Source organism: Oncorhynchus mykiss, chromosome 31 (assembly GCF_013265735.2).
Source record: "Oncorhynchus mykiss isolate Arlee chromosome 31, USDA_OmykA_1.1, whole genome shotgun sequence".
Lineage (NCBI taxonomy): Eukaryota > Metazoa > Chordata > Actinopteri > Salmoniformes > Salmonidae > Oncorhynchus > Oncorhynchus mykiss.
This window is the reverse complement of record NC_050571.1, coordinates 38,551,531-38,576,488: the sequence shown is the minus strand read 5'-3', so window position 1 is coordinate 38,576,488 and position 24,958 is coordinate 38,551,531. Positions and strand designations below refer to the sequence as shown.

At 38.0% G+C, this 24,958-nt stretch overlaps 31 non-coding genes across 31 annotated transcripts; all 31 read left to right on the top strand.

Moving 5' to 3' along the window:
• Positions 1-112: 112 nt before the first annotated feature.
• On the top strand, positions 113-184 carry trnac-gca. The gene has a single exon. It is a non-coding gene; the product is annotated as a tRNA-Cys (tRNA).
• Positions 185-887: 703 nt separating this feature from the next.
• trnac-gca lies at positions 888-959 on the top strand. The gene has a single exon. It is a non-coding gene; the product is annotated as a tRNA-Cys (tRNA).
• A 700-nt stretch (positions 960-1,659) lies between these two features.
• trnac-gca lies at positions 1,660-1,731 on the top strand. The gene has a single exon. It is a non-coding gene; the product is annotated as a tRNA-Cys (tRNA).
• Positions 1,732-2,150: 419 nt separating this feature from the next.
• On the top strand, positions 2,151-2,222 carry trnac-gca. The gene has a single exon. It is a non-coding gene; the product is annotated as a tRNA-Cys (tRNA).
• A 422-nt stretch (positions 2,223-2,644) lies between these two features.
• trnac-gca lies at positions 2,645-2,716 on the top strand. The gene has a single exon. It is a non-coding gene; the product is annotated as a tRNA-Cys (tRNA).
• Positions 2,717-3,420: 704 nt separating this feature from the next.
• On the top strand, positions 3,421-3,491 carry trnac-gca. The gene has a single exon. It is a non-coding gene; the product is annotated as a tRNA-Cys (tRNA).
• A 706-nt stretch (positions 3,492-4,197) lies between these two features.
• Positions 4,198-4,269, top strand: trnac-gca. Its single transcript has one exon. It is a non-coding gene; the product is annotated as a tRNA-Cys (tRNA).
• Positions 4,270-4,971: 702 nt separating this feature from the next.
• trnac-gca lies at positions 4,972-5,043 on the top strand. Its single transcript has one exon. It is a non-coding gene; the product is annotated as a tRNA-Cys (tRNA).
• Positions 5,044-6,814: 1,771 nt separating this feature from the next.
• On the top strand, positions 6,815-6,886 carry trnac-gca. The gene has a single exon. It is a non-coding gene; the product is annotated as a tRNA-Cys (tRNA).
• A 703-nt stretch (positions 6,887-7,589) lies between these two features.
• On the top strand, positions 7,590-7,661 carry trnac-gca. The gene has a single exon. It is a non-coding gene; the product is annotated as a tRNA-Cys (tRNA).
• A 723-nt stretch (positions 7,662-8,384) lies between these two features.
• On the top strand, positions 8,385-8,456 carry trnac-gca. The gene has a single exon. It is a non-coding gene; the product is annotated as a tRNA-Cys (tRNA).
• A 421-nt stretch (positions 8,457-8,877) lies between these two features.
• trnac-gca lies at positions 8,878-8,949 on the top strand. Its single transcript has one exon. It is a non-coding gene; the product is annotated as a tRNA-Cys (tRNA).
• A 1,007-nt stretch (positions 8,950-9,956) lies between these two features.
• Positions 9,957-10,028, top strand: trnac-gca. The gene has a single exon. It is a non-coding gene; the product is annotated as a tRNA-Cys (tRNA).
• A 1,004-nt stretch (positions 10,029-11,032) lies between these two features.
• Positions 11,033-11,104, top strand: trnac-gca. The gene has a single exon. It is a non-coding gene; the product is annotated as a tRNA-Cys (tRNA).
• A 1,068-nt stretch (positions 11,105-12,172) lies between these two features.
• trnac-gca lies at positions 12,173-12,244 on the top strand. The gene has a single exon. It is a non-coding gene; the product is annotated as a tRNA-Cys (tRNA).
• A 723-nt stretch (positions 12,245-12,967) lies between these two features.
• On the top strand, positions 12,968-13,039 carry trnac-gca. The gene has a single exon. It is a non-coding gene; the product is annotated as a tRNA-Cys (tRNA).
• A 401-nt stretch (positions 13,040-13,440) lies between these two features.
• On the top strand, positions 13,441-13,512 carry trnac-gca. Its single transcript has one exon. It is a non-coding gene; the product is annotated as a tRNA-Cys (tRNA).
• A 702-nt stretch (positions 13,513-14,214) lies between these two features.
• On the top strand, positions 14,215-14,286 carry trnac-gca. Its single transcript has one exon. It is a non-coding gene; the product is annotated as a tRNA-Cys (tRNA).
• Positions 14,287-15,009: 723 nt separating this feature from the next.
• Positions 15,010-15,081, top strand: trnac-gca. Its single transcript has one exon. It is a non-coding gene; the product is annotated as a tRNA-Cys (tRNA).
• A 702-nt stretch (positions 15,082-15,783) lies between these two features.
• On the top strand, positions 15,784-15,855 carry trnac-gca. Its single transcript has one exon. It is a non-coding gene; the product is annotated as a tRNA-Cys (tRNA).
• A 703-nt stretch (positions 15,856-16,558) lies between these two features.
• On the top strand, positions 16,559-16,630 carry trnac-gca. Its single transcript has one exon. It is a non-coding gene; the product is annotated as a tRNA-Cys (tRNA).
• A 703-nt stretch (positions 16,631-17,333) lies between these two features.
• Positions 17,334-17,405, top strand: trnac-gca. Its single transcript has one exon. It is a non-coding gene; the product is annotated as a tRNA-Cys (tRNA).
• A 701-nt stretch (positions 17,406-18,106) lies between these two features.
• On the top strand, positions 18,107-18,178 carry trnac-gca. Its single transcript has one exon. It is a non-coding gene; the product is annotated as a tRNA-Cys (tRNA).
• A 702-nt stretch (positions 18,179-18,880) lies between these two features.
• trnac-gca lies at positions 18,881-18,952 on the top strand. The gene has a single exon. It is a non-coding gene; the product is annotated as a tRNA-Cys (tRNA).
• A 1,125-nt stretch (positions 18,953-20,077) lies between these two features.
• Positions 20,078-20,149, top strand: trnac-gca. The gene has a single exon. It is a non-coding gene; the product is annotated as a tRNA-Cys (tRNA).
• A 701-nt stretch (positions 20,150-20,850) lies between these two features.
• Positions 20,851-20,922, top strand: trnac-gca. The gene has a single exon. It is a non-coding gene; the product is annotated as a tRNA-Cys (tRNA).
• A 702-nt stretch (positions 20,923-21,624) lies between these two features.
• trnac-gca lies at positions 21,625-21,696 on the top strand. Its single transcript has one exon. It is a non-coding gene; the product is annotated as a tRNA-Cys (tRNA).
• A 723-nt stretch (positions 21,697-22,419) lies between these two features.
• On the top strand, positions 22,420-22,491 carry trnac-gca. The gene has a single exon. It is a non-coding gene; the product is annotated as a tRNA-Cys (tRNA).
• A 707-nt stretch (positions 22,492-23,198) lies between these two features.
• Positions 23,199-23,270, top strand: trnac-gca. Its single transcript has one exon. It is a non-coding gene; the product is annotated as a tRNA-Cys (tRNA).
• A 728-nt stretch (positions 23,271-23,998) lies between these two features.
• On the top strand, positions 23,999-24,070 carry trnac-gca. Its single transcript has one exon. It is a non-coding gene; the product is annotated as a tRNA-Cys (tRNA).
• A 702-nt stretch (positions 24,071-24,772) lies between these two features.
• trnac-gca lies at positions 24,773-24,844 on the top strand. Its single transcript has one exon. It is a non-coding gene; the product is annotated as a tRNA-Cys (tRNA).
• The last annotated feature ends 114 nt before the right edge of the window (positions 24,845-24,958 follow it).

Sequence of the window (24,958 nt, the reverse complement as noted above, 5' to 3'; positions counted from 1 at the left end):
CACTTTATGGGTACTGTTTCAAGAGAGAGTGTTCTTTATTAGTTTTTGTTGATCTCCAGCTATAATGTCCCTTATTAGACAATTTTTCCGCCTTTAGACAGTTTCTAGCAGAGGGGGTATAGCTCAGTGGTAGAGCATTTGACTGCAGATCAAGAGGTCCCAGGTTCAAATCCTGATGCCCCCTTTAAATCAAGTGCTTTCAAAGAGTATTTTGAGGGTAGAGGACTCTTTTTTCGAATATGTTACTCAGGCAAAATTGTCCCTTATTAGACAATTTCTCAAGTATCAAATCCTGGCACCCCCTTGAAATCAAGTACTTTCTAAGTGTATCTTGAGAGAGGGAGTGCTCCTTTTTTGGTTATGTTACTCAGTCTAAAATGTCCCTCATTCAATGGTTTTTTCTCTGTCAGACAGTTCCTATCAGAGGTGGAAGTGCAATAGACTTCAGATCAATAGGTCTCAGATTGTAATTTTTTTGTCAACTTGAAATCAAACACTTTATGGGTACGTTTTCAAAGAGAGAGTTTTCTTTATTAGGTTATGTTGATCACAAGCTAAAATCTCCCTTATTAGACAATTTCTCAGGATCAAATACTGGCGCCCCCTTGAAATCAAGTACTTTCTCAGTGTTTCTTGAGAGAGGGAGTGCTCTGCTAAAATGTCCCTCATTAGATGGTTTTTCTCTGTCAGACAGTTCCTAACAGAGGTGGAAGTGCAACAGACTTCAGATCAATAGGTCTCAGATTGTAATATATTTGTCATCTTAGAAATCAAATACTTTATGGGTATGTTTTCAGAGAGAGAGTGTTCTTATTAGTTTTTGTTGATCTCCAGCTATAATGTCCCTTATTTGACAATTTTTCCGCCTTTAGACAGTTTCTAGCAGAGGGGGTATAGCTCAGTGGTAGAGCATTTGACTGCAGATCAAGAGGTCCCAGGTTCAAATCCTGATGCCCCCTTTAAATCAAGTGCTTTCAAAGAGTATTTTGAGGGTAGAGGACTCTTTTTTCGAATATGTTACTCAGGCAAAATTGTCCCTTATTAGACAATTTCTCAAGTTCAAATCCTGTCACCCCCTTGAAATCAAGTACTTTCTAAGTGTATTTTGAGAGAGGGAGTGCTCCTTTTTTGGTTATGTTACTCAGTCTAAAATGTCCCTCATTCAATGTTTTTTCTCTGTCAGACAGTTCCTATCAGAGGTGGAAGTGCAATAGACTTCAGATCAATAGGTCTCAGATTGTAATTTTTTGTCAACTTGAAATCAAACACTTTATGGGTATGTTTTCAAAGAGACAGTTTTCTTTATTAGGTTATGTTGATCACAAGCTAAAATCTCCCTTATTAGACAATTTCTCAGGATCGAATACTGGCGCCCCCTTGAAATTAAGTACTTTCTCAGTGTTTCTTGAGAGAGGGAGTGCTCTGCAAAAATGTCCCTCATTAGATGGTTTTTCTCTGTCAGACAGTTCCTAACAGAGGTGGAAGTGCAACAGACTTCAGATCAATAGGTCTCAGATGGTAATATTATTGTCATCAAGAAATCAATTACTTTATGGGTATGTTTTCAGAGAGAGAGTGTTCTTTATTAGTTTTTGTCGATCTCCAGCTATTATGTCCCTTATTTGACAATTTTTCCGCCTTTAGACAGTTTCTAGCAGAGGGGGTATAGCTCAGTGGTAGAGCATTTGACTGCAGATCAAGAGGTCCCAGGTTCAAATCCTGATGCCCCCTTTAAATCAAGTGCTTTCAAAGAGTATTTTGAGGGTAGAGGACTCTTTTTTCGAATATGTTACTCAGGCAAAATTGTCCCTTATTAGACAATTTCTCAAGTTCAAATCCTGTCACCCCCTTGAAATCAAGTACTTTCTAAGTGTATTTTGAGAGAGGGAGTGCTCCTTTTTTGGTTATGTTACTCAGTCTAAAATGTCCCTCATTCAATGGTTTTTCTCTGTCAGACAGTTCCTATCAGAGGTGGAAGTGCAATAGACTTCAGATCAATAGGTCTCAGATTGTAATATATTTGTCATCTTCAAATCAAATACTTTATGGGTATGTTTTCAGAGAGAGTGTTCTTCATTAGTTTTTGTTGATCTCCAGCTATAATGTCCCTTATTAGACAATTTTTCGGCCTTTAGACAGTTTCAAGCAGAGGGGGTATAGCTCAGTGGTAGAGCATTTGACTGCAGATCAAGAGGTCCCAGGTTCAAATCCTGATGCCCCCTTTAAATCAAGTGCTTTCAAAGAGTATTTTGAGGGTAGAGGACTCTTTTTTCGAATATGTTACTCAGGGAAAATTGTCCCTTATTAGACAATTTCTCAGTGTCAAATCCTGGCGCCCCCCTTGAAATCAAGTACTTTCTAAGTGTATCTTGAGAGAGGGAGTGCTCCTTTATTGGTTATGTTACTCAGTCTAAAATGTCCCTCATTCAATGGTTTTTCTCTGTCAGACAGTTCCTATCAGAGGAGGAAGTGCAATAGACTTCAGATCAATAGGTCTCAGATTGTAATTTTTTTGTCAACTTGAAATCAAGCACTTTATGGGTACGTTTTCAAAGAGAGAGTTTTCTTTATTAGTTTTTGTCGATCTCCAGCTATTATGTCCCTTATTAGACAATTTTTCCGCCTTTAGACAGTTTCTAGCAGGGGGGGTATAGCTCAGTGGTAGAGTCTTTGACTGCAGATCAAGAGGTCCCAGGTTCAAACCCTGATGCCCCCTTAAAATCAAGAGCTTTCAAAGAGTATTTTGAGGGTAGAGGACTTTTTTTCGAATATGTTACTCAGGCAAAATTGTCCCTTATTAGACAATTTCTCAAGTTCAAATCCTGTCACCCCCTTGAAATCAAGTACTTTCTAAGTGTATTTTGAGAGAGGGAGTGCTCCTTTTTTGGTTATGTTACTCAGTCTAAAATGTCCCTCATTCAATGGTTTTTCTCTGTCAGACAGTTCCTATCAGAGGAGGAAGTGCAATAGACTTCAGATCAATAGGTCTCAGATTGTAATTTTTTTGTCAACTTGAAATCAAACACTTTATGGGTACGTTTTCAAAGAGAGAGTTTTTCTTTATTAGGTTATGTTGATCACAAGCTAAAATCTCCCTTATTAGACAATTTCTCAGTATCAAATCCTGGCGCCCCCCTTGAAATCAAGTACTTTCTCAGTGTTATCTTGAGAGAGGGAGTGCTCTGCTAAAATGTCCCTCATTAGATGGTTTTTCTCTGTCAGACAGTTCCTAACAGAGGTGGAAGTGCAACAGACTTCAGATCAATAGGTCTCAGATTGTAATATATTTGTCATCAAGAAATCAATACTTTATGGGTATGTTTTCAGAGAGAGAGAGTGTTCTATATTAGTTTTTGTTGATCTCCAGCTATTATGTCCCTTATTTGACAATTTTTCCGCCTTTAGACAGTTTCTAGCAGAGGGGGTATAGCTCAGTGGTAGAGCATTTGACTGCAGATCAAGAGGTCCCAGGTTCAAATCTGATGCCCCCTTAAATCAAGTGCTTTCAAGGGTACTTTTCAAAGAGAGAGTTTTCTTTATTAGGTTATGTTGATCACAAGCTAAAATCTCCCTTATTAGACAATTTCTCAGTATCAAATCCTGGCGCCCCCCTTGAAATCAAGTACTTTCTAAGTGTATCTTGAGAGAGGGAGTGCTCCTTTTTTGGTTATGTTACTCAGTCTAAAATGTCCCTCATTCAATGGTTTTTCTCTGTCAGACAGTTCCTATCAGAGGTAGGAAGTGCAATAGACTTCAGATCAATAGGTCTCAGATTGTAATTTTTTTGTCAACTTGAAATCAAACACTTTATGGGTACGTTTTCAAAGAGAGAGTTTTCTTTATTAGGTTATGTTGATCACAAGCTAAAATCTCCCTTATTAGACAATTTCTCAGTATCAAATACTGGCGCCCCCCTTGAAATCAAGTACTTTCTCAGTGTTTCTTGAGAGAGGGAGTGCTCTGCTAAAATGTCCCTCATTAGATGGTTTTTCTCTGTCAGACAGTTCCTAACAGAGGTGGAAGTGCAACAGACTTCAGATCAATAGGTCTCAGATTGTAATATATTTGTCATCTTCAAATCAAATACTTTATGGGTATGTTTTCAGAGAGAGAGTGTTCTTCATTAGTTTTTGTTGATCTCCAGCTATAATGTCCCTTATTAGACAATTTTTCCGCCTTTAGACAGTTTCTAGCAGAGGGGGTATAGCTCAGTGGTAGAGCATTTGACTGCAGATCAAGAGGTCCCAGGTTCAAATCCTGATGCCCCCTTTAAATCAAGTGCTTTCAAAGAGTATTTTGAGGGTAGAGGACTCTTTTTTCGAATATGTTACTCAGGCAAAATTGTCCCTTATTAGACAATTTCTCAAGTTCAAATCCTGTCACCCGCTTGAAATCAAGTACTTTCTAAGTGTATTTTGAGAGAGGGAGTGCTCCTTTTTTGGTTATGTTACTCAGTCTAAAATGTCCCTCATTCAATGGTTTTTCTCTGTCAGACAGTTCCTATCAGAGGAGGAAGTGCAATAGACTTCAGATCAATAGGTCTCAGATTGTAATTTTTTTGTCAACTTGAAATCAAACACTTTATGGGTACGTTTTCAAAGAGAGAGTTTTCTTTATTAGGTTATGTTGATCACAAGCTAAAATCTCCCTTGTTAGACAATTTATCAGTATCAAATCCTGGCGCCCCCCTTGAAATCAAGTACTTTCTCAGTGTTTCTTGAGAGAGGGAGTGCTCTGCTAAAATGTCCCTCATTAGATGGTTTTTCTCTGTCAGACAGTTCCTAACAGAGGTGGAAGTGCAACAGACTTCAGATCAATAGGTCTCAGATTGTAATATATTTGTCATCTTCAAATCAAATACTTTATGGGTATGTTTTCAGAGAGAGAGTGTTCTTCATTAGTTTTTGTTGATCTCCAGCTATAATGTCCCTTATTAGACAATTTTTCCGCCTTTAGACAGTTTCTAGCAGAGGGGGTATAGCTCAGTGATAGAGCATTTGACTGCAGATCAAGAGGTCCCAGGTTCAAATCCTGATGCCCCCTTTAAATCAAGTGCTTTCAAAGAGTATTTTGAGGGTAGAGGACTCTTTTTTCGAATATGTTACTCAGGCAAAATTGTCCCTTATTAGACAATTTCTCAAGTTCAAATCCTGTCACCCCCTTGAAATCAAGTACTTTCTAAGTGTATTTTGAGAGAGGGAGTGCTCCTTTTTTGGTTATGTTACTCAGTCTAAAATGTCCCTCATTCAATGGTTTTTCTCTGTCAGACAGTTCCTATCAGAGGAGGAAGTGCAATAGACTTCAGATCAATAGGTCTCAGATTGTAATTTTTTTGTCAACTTGAAATCAAACACTTTATGGGTACATTTTCAAAGAGAGAGTTTTCTTTATTAGGTTATGTTGATCACAAGCTAAAATCTCCCTTGTTAGACAATTTCTCAGTATCAAATCCTGGCGCCCCCCTTGAAATCAAGTACTTTCTAAGTGTATCTTGAGAGAGGGAGTGCTCCTTTTTTGGTTATGTTACTCAGTCTAAAATGTCCCTCATTCAATGGTTTTTCTCTGTCAGACAGTTCCTATCAGAGGAGGAAGTGCAATAGACTTCAGATCAATAGGTCTCAGATTGTAATTTTTTTGTCAACTTGAAATCAAACACTTTATGGGTACGTTTTCAAAGAGAGAGTTTTCTTTATTAGGTTATGTTGATCACAAGCTAAAATCTCCCTTGTTAGACAATTTCTCAGTATCAAATCCTGGCGCCCCCCTTGAAATCAAGTACTTTCTCAGTGTTTCTTGAGAGAGGGAGTGCTCTGCTAAAATGTCCCTCATTAGATGGTTTTTCTCTGTCAGACAGTTCCTAACAGAGGTGGAAGTGCAACAGACTTCAGATCAATAGGTCTCAGATTGTAATACTTTTGTCATCAAGAAATCAATTACTTTATGGGTATGTTTTCAGAGAGAGAGAGTGTTCTATATTAGTTTTTGTCGATCTCAGTCTAAAATGTCCCTCATTCAAATGGTTTTTCTCTGTCAGACAGTTCCTATCAGAGGAGGAAGTGCAATAGACTTCAGATCAATAGGTCTCAGATTGTAATTTTTTTGTCAACTTGAAATCAAACACTTTATGGGTACATTTTCAAAGAGAGAGTTTTCTTTATTAGGTTATGTTGATCACAAGCTAAAATCTCCCTTGTTAGACAATTTCTCAGTATCAAATCCTGGCGCCCCCCTTGAAATCAAGTACTTTCTAAGTGTATCTTGAGAGAGGGAGTGCTCCTTTTTTGGTTATGTTACTCAGTCTAAAATGTCCCTCATTCAATGGTTTTTCTCTGTCAGACAGTTCCTATCAGAGGAGGAAGTGCAATAGACTTCAGCTCAATAGGTCTCAGATTGTAATTTTTTTGTCAACTTGAAATCAAACACTTTATGGGTACGTTTTCAAAGAGAGAGTTTTCTTTATTAGGTTATGTTGATCACAAGCTAAAATCTCCCTTGTTAGACAATTTCTCAGTATCAAATCCTGGCGCCCCCCTTGAAATCAAGTACTTTCTCAGTGTTTCTTGAGAGAGGGAGTGCTCTGCTAAAATGTCCCTCATTACATGGTTTTTCTCTGTCAGACAGTTCCTAACAGAGGTGGAAGTGCAACAGACTTCAGATCAATAGGTCTCAGATTGTAATATATTTGTCATCTTCAAATCAAATACTTTATGGGTATGTTTTCAGAGAGAGAGTGTTCTTCATTAGTTTTTGTTGATCTCCAGCTATAATGTCCCTTATTAGACAATTTTTCGGCCTTTAGACAGTTTCTAGCAGAGGGGGTATAGCTCAGTGGTAGAGCATTTGACTGCAGATCAAGAGGTCCCAGGTTCAAATCCTGATGCCCCCTTTAAATCAAGTGCTTTCAAAGAGTATTTTGAGGGTAGAGGACTCTTTTTTCGAATATGTTACTCAGGCAAAATTGTCCCTTATTAGACAATTTCTCAAGTTCAAATCCTGTCACCCGCTTGAAATCAAGTACTTTCTAAGTGTATTTTGAGAGAGGGAGTGCTCCTTTTTTGGTTATGTTACTCAGTCTAAAATGTCCCTCATTCAATGGTTTTTCTCTGTCAGACAGTTCCTATCAGAGGAGGAAGTGCAATAGACTTCAGATCAATAGGTCTCAGATTGTAATTTTTTTGTCAACTTGAAATCAAACACTTTATGGTAACATTTTCAAAGAGAGAGTTTTCTTTATTAGGTTATGTTGATCACAAGCTAAAATCTCCCTTGTTAGACAATTTCGACAGTATCAAATCCTGGCGCCCCCTTGAAATCAAGTACTTTCTCAGTGTTTCTTGAGAGAGGGAGTGCTCTGCTAAAATGTCCCTCATTAGCATGGTTTTTCTCTGTCAGACAGTTCCTAACAGAGGTGGAAGTGCAACAGACTTCAGATCAATAGGTCTCAGATTGTAATATATTTGTCATCTTCAAATCAAATACTTTATGGGTATGTTTTCAGAGAGAGAGTGTTCTTCATTAGTTTTTGTTGATCTCCAGCTATAATGTCCCTTATTAGACAATTTTTCCGCCTTTAGACAGTTTCTAGCAGAGGGGGTATAGCTCAGTGGTAGAGCATTTGACTGCAGATCAAGAGGTCCCAGGTTCAAATCCTGATGCCCCCTTTAAATCTAAGTGCTTTCAAGAGTATTTTGAGGGTAGAGGACTCTTTTTTCGAATATGTTACTCAGGCAAAATTGTCCATTATTAGACAATTTCTCAAGTTCAAATCCTGTCACCCCCTTGAAATCAAGTACTTTCTAAGTGTATTTTGAGAGAGGGAGTGCTCCTTTTTTGGTTATGTTACTCAGTCTAAAATGTCCCTCATTCAATGGTTTTTCTCTGTCAGACAGTTCCTATCAGAGGAGGAAGTGCAATAGACTTCAGATCAATAGGTCTCAGATTGTAATTTTTTTGTCAACTTGAAATCAAACACTTTATGGGTACATTTTCAAAGAGAGAGTTTTCTTTATTAGGTTATGTTGATCACAAGCTAAAATCTCCCTTGTTAGACAATTTCTCAGTATCAAATCCTGGCGCCCCCCTTAAAATCAAGTACTTTCTAAGTGTATCTTGAGAGAGGGAGTGCTCCTTTTTTGGTTATGTTACTCAGTCTAAAATGTCCCTCATTCAATGGTTTTTCTCTGTCAGACAGTTCCTATCAGAGGTGGAAGTGCAATAGACTTCAGATCAATAGGTCTCAGATTGTAATATATTTGTCATCTTCAAATCAAATACTTTATGGGTATGTTTTCAGAGAGAGAGTGTTCTTCATTAGTTTTTGTTGATCTCCAGCTAGAATGTCCCTTATTAGACAATTTTTCGGCCTTAAGACAGTTTCAAGCAGAGGGGGTATAGCTCAGTGGTAGAGCATTTGACTGCAGATCAAGAGGTCCCAGGTTCAAATCCTGATGCCCCCTTTAAATCAAGTGCTTTCAAAGAGTATTTTGAGGGTAGAGGACTCTTTTTTCGAATATGTTACTCAGTCAAAATTGTCCCTTATTAGACAATTTCTCAAGTTCAAATCCTGTCACCCGCTTGAAATCAAGTACTTTCTATGTGTATTTTGAGAGAGGGAGTGCTCCTTTTTTGGTTATGTTACTCAGTCTAAAATGTCCCTCATTCAATGGTTTTTCTCTGTCAGACAGTTCCTATCAGAGGTGGAAGTGCAATAGACTTCAGATCAATAGGTCTCAGATTGTAATATATTTGTCATCTTCAAATCAAATACTTTATGGGTATGTTTTCAGAGAGAGAGTGTTCTTCATTAGTTTTTGTTGATCTCCAGCTATAATGTCCCTTATTAGACAATTTTTCCGCCTTTAGACAGTTTCTAGCAGAGAGGGTATAGCTCAGTGGTAGAGCATTTGACTGCAGATCAAGAGGTCCCAGGTTCAAATCCTGATGCCCCCTTTAAATCAAGTGCTTTCAAAGAGTATTTTGAGGGTAGAGGACTCTTTTTTCGAATATGTTACTCAGGCAAAATTGTCCATTATTAGACAATTTCTCAAGTTCAAATCCTGTCACCCCCTTGAAATCAAGTACTTTCTAAGTGTATTTTGAGAGAGGGAGTGCTCCTTTTTTGGTTATGTTACTCAGTCTAAAATGTCCCTCATTCAATGGTTTTTCTCTGTCAGACAGTTCCTATCAGAGGAGGAAGTGCAATAGACTTCAGATCAATAGGTCTCAGATTGTAATTTTTTTGTCAACTTGAAATCAAACACTTTATGGGTACATTTTCAAAGAGAGAGTTTTCTTTATTAGGTTATGTTGATCACAAGCTAAAATCTCCCTTGTTAGACAATTTCTCAGTATCAAATCCTGGCGCCCCCCTTGAAATCAAGTACTTTCTAAGTGTATTTTGAGAGAGGGAGTGCTCCTTTTTTGGTTATGTTACTCAGTCTAAAATGTCCCTCATTCAATGGTTTTTTCTCTGTCAGACAGTTCCTATCAGAGGAGGAAGTGCAATAGACTTCAGATCAATAGGTCTCAGATTGTAATTTTTTTGTCAACTTGAAATCAAACACTTTATGGGTACATTTTCAAAGAGAGAGTTTTCTTTATTAGGTTATGTTGATCACAAGCTAAAATCTCCCTTGTTAGACAATTTCTCAGTATCAAATCCTGGCGCCCCCCTTGAAATCAAGTACTTTCTCAGTGTTTCTTGAGAGAGGGAGTGCTCTGCTAAAATGTCCCTCATTAGATGGTTTTTCTCTGTCAGACAGTTCCTAACAGAGGTGGAAGTGCAACAGACTTCAGATCAATAGGTCTCAGATTGTAATATATTTGTCATCTTCAAATCAAATACTTTATGGGTATGTTTTCAGAGAGAGAGAGTGTTCTTCATTAGTTTTTGTTGATCTCCAGCTATAATGTCCCTTATTAGACAATTTTTCCGCCTTTAGACAGTTTCTAGCAGAGAGGGTATAGCTCAGTGGTAGAGCATTTGACTGCAGATCAAGAGGTCCCAGGTTCAAATCCTGATGCCCCCTTTAAATCAAGTGCTTTCAAAGAGTATTTTGAGGGTAGAGGACTCTTTTTTCGAATATGTTACTCAGGCAAAATTGTCCATTATTAGACAATTTCTCAAGTTCAAATCCTGTCACCCCCTTGAAATCAAGTACTTTCTAAGTGTATTTTGAGAGAGGGAGTGCTCCTTTTTTGGTTATGTTACTCAGTCTAAAATGTCCCTCATTCAATGGTTTTTCTCTGTCAGACAGTTCCTATCAGAGGAGGAAGTGCAATAGACTTCAGATCAATAGGTCTCAGATTGTAATTTTTTTGTCAACTTGAAATCAAACACTTTATGGGTACATTTTCAAAGAGAGAGTTTTCTTTATTAGGTTATGTTGATCACAAGCTAAAATCTCCCTTGTTAGACAATTTCTCAGTATCAAATCCTGGCGCCCCCCTTGAAATCAAGTACTTTCTAAGTGTATTTTGAGAGAGGGAGTGCTCCTTTTTTGGTTATGTTACTCAGTCTAAAATGTCCCTCATTCAATGGTTTTTCTCTGTCAGACAGTTCCTATCAGAGGAGGAAGTGCAATAGACTTCAGATCAATAGGTCTCAGATTGTAATTTTTTTGTCAACTTGAAATCAAACACTTTATGGGTACATTTTCAAAGAGAGAGTTTTCTTTATTAGGTTATGTTGATCACAAGCTAAAATCTCCCTTGTTAGACAATTTCTCAGTATCAAATCCTGGCGCCCCCCTTGAAATCAAGTACTTTCTCAGTGTTTCTTGAGAGAGGGAGTGCTCTGCTAAAATGTCCCTCATTAGATGGTTTTTCTCTGTCAGACAGTTCCTAACAGAGGTGGAAGTGCAACAGACTTCAGATCAATAGGTCTCAGATTGTAATATATTTGTCATCTTGAAATCAAATACTTTATGGGTATGTTTTCAGAGAGAGAGTGTTCTTTATTCGTTTTTGTCGATCTCCAGCTATTATGTCCCTTATTAGACAATTTTTACGCCTTTAGACAGTTTCAAGCAGAGGGGGTATAGCTCAGTGGTAGAGCATTTGACTGCAGATCAAGAGGTCCCAGGTTCAAATCCTGATGCCCCCTTTAAATCAAGGGCTTTCAAGAGTATTTTGAGGGTAGAGGACACTTTTTTTCGAATATGTTACTCAGGCAAAATTGTCCCTTATTAGACAATTTCTCACGTTCAAATCCTGGCACCCCCTTGAAATCAAGTACTTTCTAAGTGTATTTTGAGAGAGGGAGTGCTCCTTTTTTGGTTATGTTACTCAGTCTAAAATGTCCCTCATTCAATGGTTTTTTCTCTGTCAGACAGTTCCTATCAGAGGAGGAAGTGCAATAGACTTCAGATCAATAGGTCTCAGATTGTAATTTTTTTGTCAACTTGAAATCAAACACTTTATGGGTACGTTTTCAAAGAGAGAGTTTTCTTTATTAGGTTATGTTGATCACAAGCTAAAATCTCCCTTGTTAGACAATTTGACAGTATCAAATCCTGGCGCCCCCCTTGAAATCAAGTACTTTCTCAGTGTATTTTGAGAGAGGGAGTGCTCCTTTTTTGGTTATGTTACTCAGTCTAAAATGTCCCTCATTCAATGGTTTTTCTCTGTCAGACAGTTCCTATCAGAGGAGGAAGTGCAATAGACTTCAGATCAATAGGTCTCAGATTGTAATTTTTTTGTCAACTTGAAATCAAACACTTTATGGGTACATTTTCAAAAAGAGAGTTTTCTTTATTAGGTTATGGGTATGTTTTCAAACACTTTATGGGTACGTTTTCAAAGAGAGAGTTTTCTTTATTAGGTTTATGTTGATCACAAGCTAAAATCTCCCTTATTAGACAATTTCTCAGGATCAAATTCTGGCGCCCCATTGAAATCAAGTACTTTCTCAGTGTTTCTTGAGAGAGGGAGTGCTCTGCTAAAATGTCCCTCATTAGATGGTTTTTCTCTGTCAGACAGTTCCTAACAGAGGTGGAAGTGCAACAGACTTCAGATCAATATGTCTCAGATTGTAATATATTTGTCATCTTCAAATCAAATACTTTCTGGGTATGTTTTCAGAGAAAGAGTGTTCTTCATTAGATTTTGTTGATCTCCAGCTATAATGTCCCTTATTAGACAATTTTTCCGCCTTCAGGCAGTTTCTAGCAGAGGGGGTATAGCTCAGTGGTAGAGCATTTGACTGCAGATCAAGAGGTCCCAGGTTCAAATCCTGATGCCCCCTTTAAATCAAGTGCTTTCAAAGAGTATTTTGAGGGTAGAGGACTCTTTTTTCGAATATGTTACTCAGGCAAAATTGTCCATTATTAGACAATTTCTCAAGTTCAAATCCTGTCACCCCCTTGAAATCAAGTACTTTCTAAGTGTATTTTGAGAGAGGGAGTGCTCCTTTTTTGGTTATGTTACTCAGTCTAAAATGTCCCTCATTCAATGGTTTTTCTCTGTCAGACAGTTCCTATCAGAGGAGGAAGTGCAATAGACTTCAGATCAATAGGTCTCAGATTGTAATTTTTTTGTCAACTTGAAATCAAACACTTTATGGGTACATTTTCAAAGAGAGAGTTTTCTTTATTAGGTTATGTTGATCACAAGCTAAAATCTCCCTTGTTAGACAATTTCTCAGTGTCAAATCCTGGCGCCCCCCTTGAAATCAAGTACTTTCTAAGTGTATCTTGAGAGAGGGAGTGCTCCTTTTTTGGTTATGTTACTCAGTCTAAAATGTCCCTCATTCAATGGTTTTTCTCTGTCAGACAGTTCCTATCAGAGGTGGAAGTGCAATAGACTTCAGATCAATAGGTCTCAGATTGTAATATATTTGTCATCTTCAAATCAAATACTTTATGGGTATGTTTTCAGAGAGAGAGTGTTCTTCATTAGTTTTTGTTGATCTCCAGCTATAATGTCCCTTATTAGACAATTTTTCGGCCTTTAGACAGTTTCAAGCAGAGGGGGTATAGCTCAGTGGTAGAGCATTTGACTGCAGATCAAGAGGTCCCAGGTTCAAATCCTGATGCCCCCTTTAAATCAAGTGCTTTCAAAGAGTATTTTGAGGGTAGAGGACTCTTTTTTCGAATATGTTACTCAGGCAAAATTGTCCCTTATTAGACAATTTCTCAGTATCAAATCCTGGCGCCCCCCTTGAAATCAAGTACTTTCTCAGTGTTTCTTGAGAGAGGGAGTGCTCTGCTAAAATGTCCCTCATTAGATGTTTTTTCTCTGTCAGACAGTTCCTAACAGAGGTGGAAGTGCAACAGACTTCAGATCAATAGGTCTCAGATTGTAATACTTTTGTCATCAAGAAATCAATTACTTTATGGGTATGTTTTCAGAGAGAGAGTGTTCTATATTAGTTTTTGTCGATCTCCAGCTATTATGTCCCTTATTAGACAATTTTTCCGCCTTTAGACAGTTTCTAGCAGAGGGGGTATAGCTCAGTGGAAGAGCATTTGACTGCAGATCAAGAGGTCCCAGGTTCAAACCCTGATGCCCCCCTGGAGAATCAAGAGTTTTCAAAGAGTATTTTGAGGTTAGAGGACTCTTTTTTGAATATGTTACTCAGGCAAAATTGTCCCTTATTAGACAATTTCTCACGTTCAAATCCTGGCACCCCCTTGAAATCAAGTACTTTCTAAGTGTATCTTGAGAGAGGGAGTGCTCCTTTTTTGGTTATGTTACTCAGTCTAAAATGTCCCTCATTCAATGGTTTTTCTCTGTCAGATAGTTCCTATCAGAGGAGGAAGTGCAATAGACTTCAGATCAATAGGTCTCAGATTGTAATTTTTTTGTCAACTTGAAATCAAACACTTTATGGGTACGTTTTCAAAGAGAGAGTTTTCTTTATTAGGTTATGTTGATCACAAGCTAAAATCTCCCTTATTAGACAATTTCTCAGGATCAAATACTGGCGCCCCCTTGAAATCAAGTACTTTCTCAGTGTTTCTTGAGAGAGGGAGTGCTCTGCTAAAATGTCCCTCATTAGATGGTTTTTCTCTGTCAGACAGTTCCTAACAGAGGTGGAAGTGCAACAGACTTCAGATCAATAGGTCTCAGATTGTAATATATTTGTCATCTTCAAATCAAATACTTTCTGGGTATGTTTTCAGAGAAAGAGTGTTCTTCATTAGATTTTGTTGATCTCCAGCTATAATGTCCCTTATTAGACAATTTTTCCGCCTTCAGGCAGTTTCTAGCAGAGGGGGTATAGCTCAGTGGTAGAGCATTTGACTGCAGATCAAGAGGTCCCAGGTTCAAATCCTGATGCCCCCTTTAAATCAAGTGCTTTCAAAGAGTATTTTGAGGGTAGAGGACTCTTTTTTCGAATATGTTACTCAGGCAAAATTGTCCATTATTAGACAATTTCTCAAGTTCAAATCCTGTCACCCCCTTGAAATCAAGTACTTTCTAAGTGTATTTTGAGAGAGGGAGTGCTCCTTTTTTGGTTATGTTACTCAGTCTAAAATGTCCCTCATTCAATGGTTTTTCTCTGTCAGACAGTTCCTATCAGAGGAGGAAGTGCAATAGACTTCAGATCAATAGGTCTCAGATTGTAATTTTTTTGTCAACTTGAAATCAAACACTTTATGGGTACATTTTCAAAGAGAGAGTTTTCTTTATTAGGTTATGTTGATCACAAGCTAAAATCTCCCTTGTTAGACAATTTCTCAGTATCAAATCCTGGCGCCCCCCTTGAAATCAAGTACTTTCTAAGTGTATCTTGAGAGAGGGAGTGCTCCTTTTTTGGTTATGTTACTCAGTCTAAAATGTCCCTCATTCAATGGTTTTTCTCTGTCAGACAGTTCCTATCAGAGGTGGAAGTGCAATAGACTTCAGATCAATAGGTCTCAGATTGTAATATATTTGTCATCTTCAAATCAAATACTTTATGGGTATGTTTTCAGAGAGAGATTGTTCTTCATTAGTTTTTGTTGATCTCCAGCTATAATGTCCCTTATTAGACAATTTTTCGGCCTTTAGACAGTTTCAAGCAGAGGGGGTATAGCTCAGTGGTAGAGCATTTGACTGCAGATCAAGAGGTCCCAGGTTCAAATCCTGATGCCCCCTTTAAATCAAGTGCTTTCAAAGAGTATTTTGAGGGTAGAGGACTCTTTTTTCGAATATGTTACTCAGGCAAAATTGTCCCTTATTAGACAATTTCTCAAGTTCAAATCCTGTCACCCGCTTGAAATCAAGTACTTTCTAAGTGTATTTTGAGAGAGGGAGTGCTCCTTTTTTGGTTATGTTACTCAGTCTAAAATGTCCCTCATTCAATGGTTTTTCTCTGTCAGACAGTTCCTATCAGAGGAGGAAGTGCAATAGACTTCAGATCAATAGGTCTCAGATTGTAATTTTTTTGTCAACTTGAAATCAAACACTTTATGGGTACGTTTTCAAAGAGAGAGTTTTCTTTATTAGGTTATGTTGATCACAAGCTAAAATCTCCCTTGTTAGACAATTTCTCAGTATCAAATCCTGGCGCCCCCCTTGAAATCAAGTACTTTCTCAGTGTTTCTTGAGAGAGGGAGTGCTCTGCTAAAATGTCCCTCATTAGATGTTTTTTCTCTGTCAGACAGTTCCTAACAGAGGTGGAAGTGCAACAGACTTCAGATCAATAGGTCTCAGATTGTAATACTTTTGTCATCAAGAAATCAATTACTTTATGGGTATGTTTTCAGAGAGAGAGTGTTCTATATTAGTTTTTGTCGATCTCCAGCTATTATGTCCCTTATTAGACAATTTTTCGGCCTTTAGACAGTCTCAAACAGAGGGGGTATAGCTCAGTGGTAGAGCATTTGACTGCAGATCAAGAGGTCCCAGGTTCAAATCCTGATGCCCCCTTTAAATCAAGTGCTTTCAAAGAGTATTTTGAGGGTAGAGGACTCTTTTTTCGAATATGTTACTCAGTCAAAATTGTCCCTTATTAGACAATTTCTCAAGTTCAAATCCTGTCACCCGCTTGAAATCAAGTACTTTCTATGTGTATTTTGAGAGAGGGAGTGCTCCTTTTTTGGTTATGTTACTCAGTCTAAAATGTCCCTCATTCAATGGTTTTTCTCTGTCAGACAGTTCCTATCAGAGGAGGAAGTGCAATAGACTTCAGATCAATAGGTCTCAGATTGTAATTTTTTTGTCAACTTGAAATCAAACACTTTATGGGTATGTTTTCAAAGAGAGAGTTTTCTTTATTAGGTTATGTTGATCACAAGCTAAAATCTCCCTTATTAGACAATTTCTCAGGATCAAATACTGGCGCCCCCTTGAAATCAAGTACTTTCTCAGTGTTTCTTGAGAGAGGGAGTGCTCTGCAAAAATGTCCCTCATTAGATGGTTTTTCTCTGTCAGACAGTTCCTAACAGAGGTGGAAGTGCAACAGACTTCAGATCAATAGGTCTCAGATTGTAATACATTTGTCATCTTGAAATCAAATACTTTCTGGGTATGTTTTCAGAGAGAGAGAGTGTTCTATATTAGTTTTTGTTGATCTCCAGCTATAATGTCCCTTATTAGACAATTTTTCCGCCTTTAGACAGTTTCTAGCAGAGGGGGTATAACTCAGTGGTAGAGCATTTGACTGCAGATCAAGAGGTCCCAGGTTCAAATCCTGATGCCCCCTTTAAATCAAGGGCTTTCAGAGAGTATTTTGAGGGTAGAGTTAACTTTTTTCGAATATGTTACTCAAGCGAAATTGTCCCTTATTAGACAATTTCTCACGTTCAAATCCTGGCACCCCCTTGAAATCAAGTACTTTCTAAGTGTTTCTTGAGAGAGGGAGTGCTCCTTTTTTGGTTATGTTACTCAGTCTAAAATGTCCCTCATTCAATGGTTTTTCTCTGTCAGATAGTTCCTATCAGAGGAGGAAGTGCAATAGACTTCAGATCAATAGGTCTCAGATTGTAATTTTTTTGTCAACTTGAAATCAAACACTTTATGGGTATGTTTTCAAAGAGAGAGTTTTCTTTATTAGGTTATGTTGATCACAAGCTAAAATCTCCCTTATTAGACAATTTCTCAGGATCAAATACTGGCGCCCCCTTGAAATCAAGTACTTTCTCAGTGTTTCTTGAGAGAGGGAGTGCTCTGCAAAAATGTCCCTCATTAGATGGTTTTTCTCTGTCAGACAGTTCCTAACAGAGGTGGAAGTGCAACAGACTTCAGATCAATAGGTCTCAGATTGTAATACATTTGTCATCTTGAAATCAAATACTTTCTGGGTATGTTTTCAGAGAGAGAGAGTGTTCTATATTAGTTTTTGTTGATCTCCAGCTATAATGTCCCTTATTAGACAATTTTTCCGCCTTTAGACAGTTTCTAGCAGAGGGGGTATAACTCAGTGGTAGAGCATTTGACTGCAGATCAAGAGGTCCCAGGTTCAAATCCTGATGCCCCCTTTAAATCAAGGGCTTTCAGAGAGTATTTTGAGGGTAGAGTTAACTTTTTTCGAATATGTTACTCAAGCGAAATTGTCCCTTATTAGACAATTTCTCACGTTCAAATCCTGGCACCCCCTTGAAATCAAGTACTTTCTAAGTGTTTCTTGAGAGAGGGAGTGCTCCTTTTTTGGTTATGTTACTCAGTCTAAAATGTCCCTCATTCAATGGTTTTTCTCTGTCAGATAGTTCCTATCAGAGGAGGAAGTGCAATAGACTTCAGATCAATAGGTCTCAGATTGTAATTTTTTTGTCAACTTGAAATCAAACACTTTATGGGTACGTTTTCAAAGAGAGAGTTTTCTTTATTAGGTTATGTTGATCACAAGCTAAAATCTCCCTTATTAGACAATTTCTCAGGATCAAATACTGGCGCCCCCTTGAAATCAAGTACTTTCTCAGTGTTTCTTGAGAGAGGGAGTGCTCTGCTAAAATGTCCCTCATTAGATGGTTTTTCTCTGTCAGACAGTTCCTAACAGAGGTGGAAGTGCAACAGACTTCAGATCAATAGGTCTCAGATTGTAATATATTTGTCATCTTCAAATCAAATACTTTCTGGGTATGTTTTCAGAGAAAGAGTGTTCTTCATTAGATTTTGTTGATCTCCAGCTATAATGTCCCTTATTAGACAATTTTTCCGCCTTCAGGCAGTTTCTAGCAGAGGGGGTATAGCTCAGTGGTAGAGCATTTGACTGCAGATCAAGAGGTCCCAGGTTCAAATCCTGGTGCCCCCTTAAAATCAAGAGCTTTCAAAGAGTATTTTGAGGGTAGAGGACTCTTTTCTGGTATATGTTGCTCAGGGAAAATTGTCCCTTATTAGACTATTGCTCACGTTCAAATCCTGGCAACCCCTTGAAATCAACTACTTTCTAAGTGTATCTTGAGAGGTGGAGTGCTACTTTTTTGGTAATGTTACTCAGTCTAAAATGTCCCTCATTCAATGTTTTTTCTCTGTCAGACAGTTCCTATCAGAGGTGGAAGTGCAATAGACTTCAGATCAATATGTCTCAGATTTTATTTTTTTGTCAACTTGAAATCAAACACTTTATGGGTACGTTTTCAAAGAGAGAGTTTTCTTTATTAGGTTATGTTGATCACAAGCTAAAATCTCCCTTATTAGACAATTTCTCAGGATCAAATACAGGCGCCCCCTTGAAATCAAGTACTTTCTAAGTGTATCTTGAGAGAGGGAGTGCTCTGCAAAAAAGTCCCTCATTAGATGGTTTTTCTCTGTCAGACAGTTCCTAACAGAGGTGGAAGTGCAACAGACTTCAGATCAATAGGTCTCAGATTGTAATATATTTGTCATCTTGAAATCAAATACTTTCTGGGTATGTTTTCAGAGAGAGAGAGTGTTCTATATTAGTTTTTGTTGATCTCCAGCTATAATGTCCCTTATTAGACAATTTTTCCGCCTTTAGACAGTTTCTAGCAGAGGGGGTATAACTCAGTGGTAGAGCATTTGACTGCAGATCAAGAGGTCCCAGGTTCAAATCATGATGCCCCCTTTAAATCAAGGGCTTTCAGAGAGTATTTTGAGGGTAGAGGACACTTTTTTCGAATGTGTTACTCAAGCGAAATTGTCCCTTATTAGACAATTTCTCACGTTCAAATCCTGGCACCCCCTTGAAATCAAGTACTTTCTAAGTGTATCTTGAGAGAGGGAGTGCTCCTTTTTTGGTTATGTTACTCAGTCTAAAATGTCCCTCATTCAATGGTTTTTCTCTGTCAGACAGTTCCTATCAGAGGAGGAAGTGCAATAGACTTCAGATCAATAGGTCTCAGATTGTAATTTTTTTGTCAACTTGAAATCAAACACTTTATGGGTACATTTTCAAAGAGAGAGTTTTCTTTATTAGGTTATGTTGATCACAAGCTAAAATCTCCCTTGTTAGACAATTTCTCAGTATCAAATCCTGGCGCCCCCCTTGAAATCAAGTACTTTCTAAGTGTATCTTGAGAGAGGGAGTGCTCCTTTTTTGAATATGTTACTCAGGCAAAATTGTCCCTTATTAGACAATTTCTCACGTTCAAATCCTGGCACCCCCTTGAAACCACGTACTTTCTAAGTGTATCTTGAGAGAGGGAGTGCTCCTTTTTTGGTTATGTTACTCAGTCTAAAATGTCCCTCATTCAATGTTTTTTCTCTGTCAGACAGTTCCTATCAGAGGAGGAAGTGCAATAGACTTCAGATCAATAGGTCTCAGATTGTAATTTTTTTGTCAACTTGAAATCAAACACTTTATGGGTATGTTTTCAAAGAGAGAGTTTTCTTTATTAGGTTATGTTGATCACAAGCTAAAATCTCCCTTATTAGACAATTTCTCAGGATCAAATACTGGCGCCCCCTTGAAATCAAGTACTTTCTCAGTGTTTCTTGAGAGAGGGAGTGCTCTGCAAAAATGTCCCTCATTAGATGGTTTTTCTCTGTCAGACAGTTCCTAACAGAGGTGGAAGTGCAACAGACTTCAGATCAATAGGTCTCAGATTGTAATACATTTGTCATCTTGAAATCAAATACTTTCTGGGTATGTTTTCAGAGAGAGAGAGTGTTCTATATTAGTTTTTGTTGATCTCCAGCTATAATGTCCCTTATTAGACAATTTTTCCGCCTTTAGACAGTTTCTAGCAGAGGGGGTATAACTCAGTGGTAGAGCATTTGACTGCAGATCAAGAGGTCCCAGGTTCAAATCATGATGCCCCCTTTAAATCAAGGGCTTTCAGAGAGTATTTTGAGGGTAGAGTTCACTTTTTTCGAATATGTTACTCAAGCGAAATTGTCCCTTATTAGACAATTTCTCACGTTCAAATCCTGGCACCCCCTTGAAATCAAGTACTTTCTAAGTGTATCTTGAGAGAGGGAGTGCTCCTTTTTTGGTTATGTTACTCAGTCTAAAATGTCCCTCATTCAATGGTTTTTCTCTGTCAGATAGTTCCTATCAGAGGAGGAAGTGCAATAGACTTCAGATCAATAGGTCTCAGATTGTAATTTTTTTGTCAACTTGAAATCAAACACTTTATGGGTACGTTTTCAAAGAGAGAGTTTTCTTTATTAGGTTATGTTGATCACAAGCTAAAATCTCCCTTATTAGACAATTTCTCAGGATCAAATACTGGCGCCCCCTTGAAATCAAGTACTTTCTCAGTGTTTCTTGAGAGAGGGAGTGCTCTGCTAAAATGTCCCTCATTAGATGGTTTTTCTCTGTCAGACAGTTCCTAACAGAGGTGGAAGTGCAACAGACTTCAGATCAATAGGTCTCAGATTGTAATATATTTGTCATCTTCAAATCAAATACTTTCTGGGTATGTTTTCAGAGAAAGAGTGTTCTTCATTAGATTTTGTTGATCTCCAGCTATAATGTCCCTTATTAGACAATTTTTCCGCCTTCAGGCAGTTTCTAGCAGAGGGGGTATAGCTCAGTGGTAGAGCATTTGACTGCAGATCAAGAGGTCCCAGGTTCAAATCCTGGTGCCCCCTTAAAATCAAGAGCTTTCTAAGAGTATTTTGAGGGTAGAGGACTCTTTTCTGGTATATGTTACTCAGGGAAAATTGTCCCTTATTAGACTATTTCTCACGTTCAAATCCTGGCAACCCCTTGAAATCAACTACTTTCTAAGTGTATCTTGAGAGGTGGAGTGCTACTTTTTTGGTAATGTTACTCAGTCTAAAATGTCCCTCATTCAATGTTTTTTCTCTGTCAGACAGTTCCTATCAGAGGTGGAAGTGCAATAGACTTCAGATCAATATGTCTCAGATTTTATTTTTTTGTCAACTTGAAATCAAACACTTTATGGGTACGTTTTCAAAGAGAGAGTTTTCTTTATTAGGTTATGTTGATCACAAGCTAAAATCTCCCTTATTAGACAATTTCTCAGGATCAAATACAGGCGCCCCCTTGAAATCAAGTACTTTCTAAGTGTATCTTGAGAGAGGGAGTGCTCTGCAAAAAAGTCCCTCATTAGATGGTTTTTCTCTGTCAGACAGTTCCTAACAGAGGTGGAAGTGCAACAGACTTCAGATCAATAGGTCTCAGATTGTAATATATTTGTCATCTTGAAATCAAATACTTTCTGGGTATGTTTTCAGAGAGAGAGAGTGTTCTATATTAGTTTTTGTTGATCTCCAGCTATAATGTCCCTTATTAGACAATTTTTCCGCCTTTAGACAGTTTCTAGCAGAGGGGGTATAACTCAGTGGTAGAGCATTTGACTGCAGATCAAGAGGTCCCAGGTTCAAATCATGATGCCCCCTTTAAATCAAGGGCTTTCAGAGAGTATTTTGAGGGTAGAGGACACTTTTTTCGAATGTGTTACTCAAGCGAAATTGTCCCTTATTAGACAATTTCTCACGTTCAAATCCTGGCACCCCCTTGAAATCAAGTACTTTCTAAGTGTATCTTGAGAGAGGGAGTGCTCCTTTTTTGGTTATGTTACTCAGTCTAAAATGTCCCTCATTCAATGGTTTTTCTCTGTCAGACAGTTCCTATCAGAGGAGGAAGTGCAATAGACTTCAGATCAATAGGTCTCAGATTGTAATTTTTTTGTCAACTTGAAATCAAACACTTTATGGGTACATTTTCAAAGAGAGAGTTTTCTTTATTAGGTTATGTTGATCACAAGCTAAAATCTCCCTTGTTAGACAATTTCTCAGTATCAAATCCTGGCGCCCCCCTTGAAATCAAGTACTTTCTAAGTGTATCTTGAGAGAGGGAGTGCTCCTTTTTTGGTTATGTTACTCAGTCTAAAATGTCCCTCATTCAATGGTTTTTCTCTGTCAGACAGTTCCTATCAGAGGTGGAAGTGCAATAGACTTCAGATCAATAGGTCTCAGATTGTAATATATTTGTCATCTTCAAATCAAATACTTTATGGGTATGTTTTCAGAGAGAGAGTGTTCTTCATTAGTTTTTGTTGATCTCCAGCTATAATGTCCCTTATTAGACAATTTTTCGGCCTTTAGACAGTTTCAAGCAGAGGGGGTATAGCTCAGTGGTAGAGCATTTGACTGCAGATGAAGAGGTCCCAGGTTCAAATCCTGATGCCCCCTTTAAATCAAGTGCTTTCAAAGAGTATTTTGAGTTGAGGGTAGAGGACTCTTTTTTCGAATATGTTACTCAGGCAAAATTGTCCATTATTAGACATTTTCTCAAGTTCAAATCCTGTCACCCCCTTGAAATCAAGTACTTTCTAAGTGTATTTTGAGAGAGGGAGTGCTCCTTTTTTGGTTATGTTACTCAGTCTAAAATGTCCCTCATTCAATGGTTTTTCTCTGTCAGACAGTTCCTATCAGAGGTGGAAGTGCAATAGACTTCAGATCAATATGTCTCAGATTTTATTTTTTTGTCAACTTGAAATCAAACAATTTATGGGTACGTTTTCAAAGAGAGAGTTTTCTTTATTAGGTTATGTTGATCACAAGCTAAAATCTCCCTTATTAGACAATTTCTCAGGATCAAATACAGGCGCCCCCTTGAAATCAAGTACTTTCTAAGTGTATCTTGAGAGAGGGAGTGCTCTGCAAAAAAGTCCCTCATTAGATGGTTTTTCTCTGTCAGACAGTTCCTAACAGAGGTGGAAGTGCAACAGACTTCAGATCAATAGGTCTCAGATTGTAATATATTTGTCATCTTGAAATCAAATACTTTCTGGGTATGTTTTCAGAGAGAGAGAGTGTTCTATATTAGTTTTTGTTGATCTCCAGCTATAATGTCCCTTATTAGACAATTTTTCCGCCTTTAGACAGTTTCTAGCAGAGGGGGTATAACTCAGTGGTAGAGCATTTGACTGCAGATCAAGAGGTCCCAGGTTCAAATCATGATGCCCCCTTTAAATCAAGTGCTTTCAAAGAGTATTTTGAGTTGAGGGTAGAGGACTCTTTTTTCGAATATGTTACTCAGGCAAAATTGTCCATTATTAGACATTTTCTCAAGTTCAAATCCTGTCACCCCCTTGAAATCAAGTACTTTCTAAGTGTATTTTGAGAGAGGGAGTGCTCCTTTTTTGGTTATGTTACTCAGTCTAAAATGTCCCTCATTCAATGGTTTTTCTCTGTCAGACAGTTCCTATCAGAGGAGGAAGTGCAATAGACTTCAGATCAATAGGTCTCAGATTGTATTTTTTTTGTCAACTTGAAATCAAACACTTTATGGGTACATTTTCAAAGAGAGAGTTTTCTTTATTAGGTTATGTTGATCACAAGCTAAAATCTCCCTTGTTAGACAATTTCTCAGTATCAAATCCTGGCGCCCCCCTTGAAATCAAGTACTTTCTAAGTGTATCTTGAGAGAGGGAGTGCTCCTTTTTTGGTTATGTTACTCAGTCTAAAATGTCCCTCATTCAATGGTTTTTCTCTGTCAGACAGTTCCTATCAGAGGTGGAAGTGCAATAGACTTCAGATCAATAGGTCTCAGATTGTAATATATTTGTCATCTTCAAATCAAATACTTTATGGGTATGTTTTCAGAGAGAGAGTGTTCTTCATTAGTTTTTGTTGATCTCCAGCTATAATGTCCCTTATTAGACAATTTTTCGGCCTTTAGACAGTTTCAAGCAGAGGGGGTATAGCTCAGTGGTAGAGCATTTGACTGCAGATCAAGAGGTCCCAGGTTCAAATCCTGATGCCCCCTTTAAATCAAGTGCTTTCAAAGAGTATTTTGAGGGTAGAGGACTCTTTTTTCGAATATGTTACTCAGGCAAAATTGTCCCTTATTAGACAATTTCTCAAGTTCAAATCCTGTCACCCGCTTGAAATCAAGTACTTTCTAAGTGTATTTTGAGAGAGGGAGTGCTCCTTTTTTGGTTATGTTACTCAGTCTAAAATGTCCCTCATTCAATGGTTTATCTCTGTCAGACAGTTCCTATCAGAGGAGGAAGTGCAATAGACTTCAGATCAATAGGTCTCAGATTGTAATTTTTTTGACAACTTGAAATCAAACACTTTATGGGTACGTTTTCAAAGAGAGAGTTTTCTTTATTAGGTTATGTTGATCACAAGCTAAAATCTCCCTTGTTAGACAATTTCTCAGTATCAAATCCTGGCGCCCCCCTTGAAATCAAGTACTTTCTCAGTGTTTCTTGAGAGAGGGAGTGCTCTGCTAAAATGTCCCTCATTAGATGGTTTTTCTCTGTCAGACAGTTCCTAACAGGGTTGGAAGTGCAACAGACTTCAGATCAATAGGTCTCAGATTGTGATATATTTGTCATCTTCAAATCAAATACTTTATGGGTACGTTTTCAGAGAGAGAGTGTTCTTCATTAGTTTTTGTTGATCTCCAGCTATAATGTCCCTTATTAGACAATTTTTCCGCCTTTAGACAGTTTCTAGCAGAGGGGGTATAGCTCAGTGGTAGAGCATTTGACTGCAGATCAAGAGGTCCCAGGTTCAAATCCTGATGTCCCCTTTAAATCAAGTGCTTTCAAAGAGTATTTTGAGGGTAGAGTACTCTTTTTTCCGAATATGTTACTCAGGCAAAATTGTCCATTATTAGACAATTTCTCAAGTTCAAATCCTGTCA